Raw genomic sequence first — 8911 nt, 5'->3', positions numbered from 1 at the left:
TTCTGCTGTTTCGTCGCAGAGACATGTTGAAGCTAATGAATGTCATATTCTTTTTTTCCTCTAGGGGTTGTTGTCCTAGATGGCGGCATATGATATTTGTTAGATTTCCGGGTGGATAGATAGATAGATAATGGTTTTATTGAGAATAAAAGAACAACAATGCATCGCGGCCTATACAAGGCCGAATCGGGCAATGTTTTTTAAATGTAAAATACAGTATATAAAAACATTCATATCAAATAACCTCAAATTAATGAACTAAACTTGAATGAGTAGATTGTTAAAAAAAATAAAAATAACTTTAAAATGCCTATTTCTCCCTAACTCATTTTTATATATAAAGGAGATAAAGAGAAGTGAAGAAGAACATGATGGTGGCGTAAAGTAAAGAAAGCAAAGAAAAGAGGATGGTAAGATTAAGAAGAGGATGAAGAGGAAGGAGAAGATAAAAAGTAGAAGAGAAGGAGGAAGAAGAAGAAGAAGATTCAAGTAGGGATAGTAAGATGATAGACAGAGGGTAGTGCGAATAACACTATCATAATGTATCGATATCAATATTCAAGCATTACACATTATACAAACTACTAATGATATAGGCGAAGTTATGAAGAAAATAAATACTAATATGAAAAATTGTACGAATTAAAAAAAAATACTCTAGGTAATAGCTACTCTAAGGAAAAGGTTTTAACATTTCAACCAGACTATAACAAAGGAGAACCATTATAAGAAGCAAAAGCAAAAGGAGAAAGAGGGAGAAGAGGATTGAGAAGTAAGGATAAGGGTGAGAGGAGGTGGGAAAGTAGAAGTGGTAGAGGAAGAGGAGACAACTGTAACATTGGCCACGGAAGATAATTTCAGTCATTTAAACAATAATCAAATATAAATGGTTAAATACAGATTTGTAACTTCGGTACAGAAAATGTAGTGATTCTATTATACAGATACAAAGATTAGACCCAGTATAAATAAAAAAATTGGTATATGAACATAAATGTATAAAAAAACAAATTGCATATATTGATTTCATACTTTGTGTGGGGTATAGGGGGATAGGGGTTCAAACCACCAACTGTAACCAGCTATAGTCTGGCAGTGAGTTGGTCTCTATGATTTGTCATACCATGTCTAATAATAATAATGATGATAGTGATAATAATGATAATAATAACACAAACATTGCTTTTCCGGGTTTTCGCCTCCTTCTGCTTTAGAATTGATTGACTGTGCTGTCATATTTGTTTATCATTTACCTTTATAATTGTCAATGAGAAGGTAATAACTGAAACTCAATTCAATTCAAAGATATGGGCGAGGTTTGGAGTTGGGGTTATAGGGTTGCAATTGGGTCGTGGGTTAATGCTTAGGTTGAAGGTACGTGAGGTGTCTTTTTTTTTTCTTTTTTTTTCTTTTTTTTTTTGTATTGAATGAATTTATTGGTCATAAATGATACATAATCTTTCTCCACAGAACATAAGAACTAAACACCAATCACATAACAGCCAGTACGTAACATCAATGAAATAATATCCAGGAGGTAACATTAATATTGAAAATAACATCCAGTACGTAACATCAATACAATAACATGCAGTATAGGTTGGGTTCAAGGATAATATGTTAAGGTTAAGGATTTTCGGTTGGTTAGTGTAGGAAATTGGCAGCAAAACAATTGTCGCAGGGCAGGTCCATGGTTTGATGTTCAGTTGGCTATGTTCACACGGCAGTGTCATCGTTTTAAACTCTTACGAGTGCGAAACCTCGACGTTTTAAACAACGACCTCCTGAACCGACCGTCGACGGGGTTCACACGATCGAGCATGATCAACGAGTGTTCAGTTTTTGTTAACTACAACTTCACCTTGGTGCAAATAACTTTAAGTGAGGAGGACCCCGCGGCTGCTTGTAGTCATTGTTAGAAACATAACCACGAGTCCCGGCCCCCCCACTCAGTGTTATTTAGGGTACGCATATGCTCGTACCCTCTTTTTGAAAGCACCCCCTATCTGAGGACTGCCAACATTTCCGAACCCCCCTTTCGCGGGCTTTTTGCGGGCTTTTCCTGCCTTGGAGACCCCCCTAAATCAGGAAAAATGCTCAATGTACCCCCCTAAATTCGGAATAATTTCTCAGGATTCCAAAGAGATGAGAGAAAAAAAGAAAAACACCCCCTTTTTAAAGAAATCTCCGGGTGAAAAGTCAAATACACCCCTTTTTTTACAAATCTCGGGCCGGACTTTGTCGCACGAAAAGTACCCCTTTACCGGACATTTTGGCAACACGCATGCGGTCATTCCGACCTCTGAGTGGGGGGGCCGGGCCACGAGTGCGTCTACACGGCTATCACTATACAAGATAATCTCGACGTTTTGAACTAAAACATCAAACTGACTCGTGTGAACCTTGCCCATGGCTGTTTAATACACGCACTGTAGGTCACAATTGACAAGACAGCAATATTTGATTATGAATCATTGAACATCTTCCCGTGACAGGTGGTTGCTCTCTCTCTCTCTCTCTCTCTCTCTCTCTCACTCTCACACACACACACTCTCTCGTAACCATTCATGATACAGGAGGGGGCGGGGCATTATTTTGCATGACGTCATAGCACCATGTTCTGTAACGATAGACAATTAGACATTGCTGAGTTTACAAATATTGACTGCTTTGAGGGGCACGGTTAAACCTATTACCCTAGGTGATAGTACCCCGCCCCCCTAAAAATTGGGCAAACGCAAGCTGGCTATTGCTGATCTTATAATGTTCCCTTTCCCTAATCCTTTTCCCTATAATTTTTCTCTCTCTCCCTCTCTCTCTCTCTCTCTCTCTTGTAACCATGCATGCATGCAACAGGAGGGGCGGGGCGTTATCGGGCATGACGTCATAACACCATGTTCTGTTACGATAGACAGTAAGACATTAATTGTTGAGTTTACAAATATTGACTGCTTTGAGGGGCACGGTTAAAACTATTGCCCTAGGTAATAGTACCCCGCCCCCCTAAAAAATTGGCAAACGGAGGAGAGACAAACCCAAGCTGGCTATTGCTGATCTTATAATATTCCCTTTCCCTAATCCTGTTCCCCTATAATTTCTCTCTCTCTCTCTCCCTCTCTCTCTCTCTCTCTCTCTCTCTCTCTCTCTCTATGTTGTGGTAAATATGTTAGATCATTTAAAATACGATTTTATTTTTATTTTAGGGTTTCAATAGGGGCGGAGCCTATGCCCTAAGTTGGATACGCCCCCTTGTCATCAGTCATCAGTCCATGCTTCTTTTCCCCATATTTGTTTTGTTCTGCGGGGTTGGGAGAGACACGCCCCTTGAGCTCCCCGGAGCCCCATCGTGTTTGAGATGACGGGGTAATCAACTATGACTGCACCTTGCACAGAGTTGCATCGACGAACACCACCCTATTGTCATGACTGGCTTCCGTACACAATGCAGCGTAAACCATTCACTCTTTCTCACACGTGTACCACTGGGTCATACGGGGGCGGAACGTGAAGTGACGTCAACAATTGAATTTGAAATTACGATCCTGACTTTACTAGTGAGCGGGGACTAAACAAAAAGCACGTGTATAAATCGTAAACTCACTTGACTCTAAGCTCATTTAGCTGGTGAACTTGCAGGCGTTCGATCTCGGACTGTGATCGCTTGTTGACAACCGATAGGAGGCTCATTGCGATAGCGAGAGAAATTTGGATTTGAAAATGCGCGCCACACAAGATAAAGTGTTCTCCTTCCACCTCCTTGTCTACGTATGTAGCTTGTCATGTGCAATTTTTCTCCCACAAGGTAAGTTTAATTTTCTTTTTCGCTTTTCTTGTTAATTGTCCGGTATATCTTCAGCTTGTTCGTCTATTTTGTTTCTTCTTTCCTCATCTAGCGATTTTGTTTAAATAGAGATTTGCCCTCAGTGTGATCTGAAACCGATTCCCCCCCTTTTTTTTTCTTTGTATATTTTCCGAATTCTTGCTTGTCTTGTTGTTTCGTCCCGTTTTCCCCATCTTTTCTTTTCCTTGCATTTTCTACTTAATGATACTATGATATTTTATGTTAGGAAACCTAAATTACAAGCGATGCTTTCCTCCGCAATACAGCAAGCAATTATCTTCTTAGTCCTAATTGTATAATTTTACTGCATTGCATGTACCATATCAATGATGTATATTTCTTATTTGTTAATATTTTAATTGGAATGACTTTGTAAAACTGAAAGCTATGTAAATTTGATTTGCTGTTATTGTGGAAATAAAAGAAAAAAAATGAAATAAGTTACCGACTTTATCCCTGGGCCCAACCGTTATCACGACTTGGCCTAAAATAAAAAGATGTTGTATTGCCCTTTGAGACCGACCCCAAAAATCTTGAAATCTACGGTCGGATTTTTAAAAAAAAATTGTTTTCTTCACCGTTTTTTAGAGAAACCAAATTATATTGAAAACTGAGAAATATCGACCCAAAGAGGGAGGAAAAAGAAAGATTTTTTTTTAAAAGATGTACGACCGACCGACCCAATTTTTTGGCACCTAAAGGGCAATACAACATCTTTTTTAGGCCCTATACGTGAACCTAAATCTACACCTAACCTCTAACCCGATAGCAACCCTAATCCATTCTACTTTTGGCGTGAACAGGCCTGAAGCACGTGTAACCGGAGCAAATATCGGTTCACGACACCTAGATCATGCTGTAGCTTACTTCGAACCATCGGTCATCACGTATTGTCTGGTCGTCGCGTTATACCTGGGGGGTGATTCACTAACTGGGAACGATATCGTTCCTAAGAGCAATCTGGGGGATAGATTTTTAGCTGTTAGTGAATCATCCCCCTGACCTACATGCCCCTTAATTCATCAAATATCGGGGGTAACGCAACGTTTGTGAAATAAACCCCTCTCATCTACAAACTCGTAGTAGGTCCATGGTCTGGTACAATTTGCCCGACACTTACATTTTTATGAAAACCCTACGGCAAATTTACTGCATTATCTTCCGTTTCCGTTTTACGAATGGTGACCCTATGATTCGAAGTAAACATTTTTTTTGTTGTATCTCGATAAATTTTTTAATAAAAAACTAGAAATATGTTTCTAACATGGTATCTTGTGAATAAATAAGCTCCAGGATGTAGAGAAATTTTAGATAATATGGAGAAGAAACACGAAATCGGAACTGCGATTAAAAGGCATAAATATCAGATGCACGGCTCTACATGACTTGTTATCAGTGTCTGCGATATGGTGTAATATTGAAGCCCTTAAACAAATGATCATGAAGTGCCTTAAAAATAAAAATCTTCTAGTGACCGGTTTAACCATACTCATTTTGCCCAGTAGACTGTAGTGTTATAAAAACCGTTAGGAAAACGAATTTTTAAATTTCGATTTCGAATCATAAATATCCAGATAATCAGATAGGCGATTGGCTTGTAAAAGTCAGTGAGTTCCTGACTGACCTAAATGTTTATAATTATCATTGCAACATGAACATGCGACATAGATAAAGAATTTTGTTTCAGAATCTGACAAAGATACCCAATCCCTTTAAAACAAGTTACTGGTATACCAGAGAAGAAATCCGCTATATGAGTAGAAAATAATGATCGTACTTAATACGAGAAGTGCCCTTGACGTGGCCTTTGCGTGTCTTAATTGGAATGATTGACGGGGACATCAAAATACTGCCTGCTTAACAAATATTAAACAAGAACAAAGAGATGTTAATTAGTTGATAAATCATCATGATATTCCCTTTCATATTTTTATTTAAATGCAAATAGGGGATGGTATTCGCTTTAAAGCCTAATTTGTACATCCATTATAGATGGCTATTTTGATATTTCATTATTTAAAGTTAGCGTAATGCACTGCACACTCGTATGTAATACCAAGATATAAAATGTCGTATCTTTGAGCTGCAAGCGTTAACACATAGAGATCAAGACAATATGAGGGGGTGAGGTAAAGTCAACTTCAAGCATAAGGTGCCAAACTGGCGTCAATAATATAACATCAATACATTTATCACATAACTGACACTTTGCAACATTTAGTCATTAATTCTGCATTATTTTGTTGGTGGGGGGGGGGGGGGGGGTTAGAGGGGGGTTAGAGGTTAAGTCAACTTCAAGCATACGATGCCAAATTGACTTCAATATTAAACATAAGATCAATACATTTATCACATAACTGACACTTTGTAACATTCAGTATGTGATTTTGCATAATTTTGTTTGGCAGCAAATCCTCTCACATAACACGTCAAGTTTGGTTACGATAATTTGCTAGTTACAACTTTACAATTTCTGACTCATACGTTTCATTACTTGCTGCCATCACACATGTTTTGTCAAACTTTTCACCCCACTCCCTTTATGACGTATCTCTATTGAAAAGTGTGAAAATAAATGGAGTTTGTCTCCGATTCATAAATATTTTGAAATGTTGATGTGAAAGGGTATTAAAGAAAGCATGAATGAATATTCTGTAAAGCTCATAGGCTACACTGAACATCGTCAGCATGCATTTAAATCACTGACTCTCGACTCAATCCCTTTCTCCCTCTTTTTGCTGATCTAACCTTTTCTTTCTAGAGCTTTTGCAATCATTCATTTTCCTTTTCTATCTTTCTTTCTTTTTAGCCTTCTTCTATTTCCCCCCATTTTTTCCTCTTCTTTTAATCTCCTTCCCAAAATTCATAATTTCTTTATTGTATCATTTTTGTTAACTTATTGATTTGTCTATGTATACTTTGTTTTCAAGACGTATTGTAAAACAGCCTCTAAGGAACTAATACTTTAACAAACTCTGATTTTTTTTAGTTCCTCTTTTCTCGTGCCATTGCTATTATATTTGTGTTGTTTCATTGGATTTTTAATGCAATTTACTTATATTAAATTGCAAATAATATTGTAATTTTATTGTACTATGTCTTGCATGAGAAATTAAATCATTTGAATCCTTGAATATTTGAATGTAATAACCAAATTTCATATGATGGTAGAGTATTAAGATTTTTTGCAGACTAAACACATTTTGAAAATAAAATTTTATGAATACAATCGTGCTAATTGGTAAATACCATTTAAGATTTCCTCTCCAAATATGGAACCGAATTTTCGTAGAACAATCGATTTATAGATTTTCAAATGGAATTTTAAAGCTATATGGCTATATGGAGCAAATTTTAACACTTGTGATATCATGATGTAACAGAATCACTGATTCAGTGACGAAATCAATCTTACGATTTGATCTTCTAAATCAGTCTTTGGACTGAAAACTTTTATCAGGGGCCTTCATGACACCAGTACCCCCCCCCCCTCACCACCCCCACCCTTAGTGATTGGACCTACGCTTAATTAATTAAAGGGACTTGGTTACATCGTTCAGATGACAGAAAATGATGCTAAGATAGTGAATTCAAGCTAGATGTAAAATTAAAGATCATCTGAAATTTTGAGGGAAAACAGACCATTATTAATCATAAAAGTTAAGAAAAAAATGATCTGATCGGTTCTTAAATTCTCCCGACTATATTACATCTAAACCGAATTTTAGATGAACGTGTATCGTCATAATGAATTGGCTCTATATAACATTCCAAACATTTAAGTGTTGAAAGATTTTTAAAAGCCTGTTTTATATGTTATTTCATGAAAAAACGGTTAGGATTTTTTTTAAATACTGTTAGAGGGAGTTAGATATTGACGCTTTTAAAGAAAACCATAAATATCTTTGTGGTTTGAGAATTTTTCAGGATTTTTAATGGGTTACAGGTACTGTAGAAGGAATATAATAAGTAACATTTCATACAAAAATTAGGCATTTTGTCTTCAACCTTCAACAATGGTACCGGTTTTCTGTTGTTTTTTTTTCAAATAGTATAGCTGGTGCCCCCCTTTCATCAACAGCAGTAGTCCCTTAATAAGTGGACCGATGGTATATGTTACGCCACTGCATGTGTTTAACGGGGTTTGACTGGCATTTCCATCCGACCAAAATAGTAGCTCGCATCCAGTTTTCAAATTAAAAACGAGATATTAAATCGCTCACCCCATTAGAGCAGTCGGATGTGAAAAGAAATTAGTCTATTATTGTGACCTATTTACAAGTTGATTATTCGTTATCCCGCAGAATTTAAAACGACATTATTTTCGATAAGGCATATACAACACTCGCGCATGCACGCAATGTTAAATGACTCGTATCATAATTATGATAATGGGATATTTAATGGATTAGATGAAAATACTTAAAGGGAAACCATCCTGATATTAAATTATGAATATAGACGCAGAAAATGAGGGTGAAACCAGTGAAAGTTTAAGAAAATCCTTCAAAAGAAGTTTTAAACATGTTTAAATTTTGATCTCACGCAATATGATAAAGTTAAGCGGCACTGTGTCCTCTACATGCAAAACTGATGTATACACACACGTGTATTTTGTTAAAGATTTGGGACACGTACGTTTTCCCCTACACGACCAGTACACTCTGTACACAAGTAAAACTACCGTGGTCTAGTGGTTACGTCGTCGGACTTTAGATCCCATGATTCGAAGTTCGAGTCCCGCCGCAACACTTATGTCCTTTGGCTAAACATTAAACTGCATTTGTCACTCTTCACCCGGGTATTAAATGGATATCAAATGACTCCATGAATGCTGAACCCTTTCCACACACCCTCTCTTCTACACACTCTTTCTACACCCCTTGTTACACTTCCTCCAACACTAAACACCCCTCACACCCTTTAATATACACCCCTTGTTACACTTCCTCCAACACTAAACACCCCTCACACCCTTTAATATACACCCCTTGTTACACTTCCTCCAACACTAAACACCCCTCACACCCTTTAATATACACCCCTTGTTACACTTCCTCCAACACCAAA

This window comes from Strongylocentrotus purpuratus, unplaced genomic scaffold, assembly GCF_000002235.5.
Source record: "Strongylocentrotus purpuratus isolate Spur 01 unplaced genomic scaffold, Spur_5.0 spur5_scaffold_15, whole genome shotgun sequence".
In the NCBI taxonomy this organism is placed as follows: domain Eukaryota; kingdom Metazoa; phylum Echinodermata; class Echinoidea; order Camarodonta; family Strongylocentrotidae; genus Strongylocentrotus; species Strongylocentrotus purpuratus.
The sequence above is the reverse complement of the archived record's forward strand: the minus strand, read 5'-3'. Positions refer to the sequence as shown.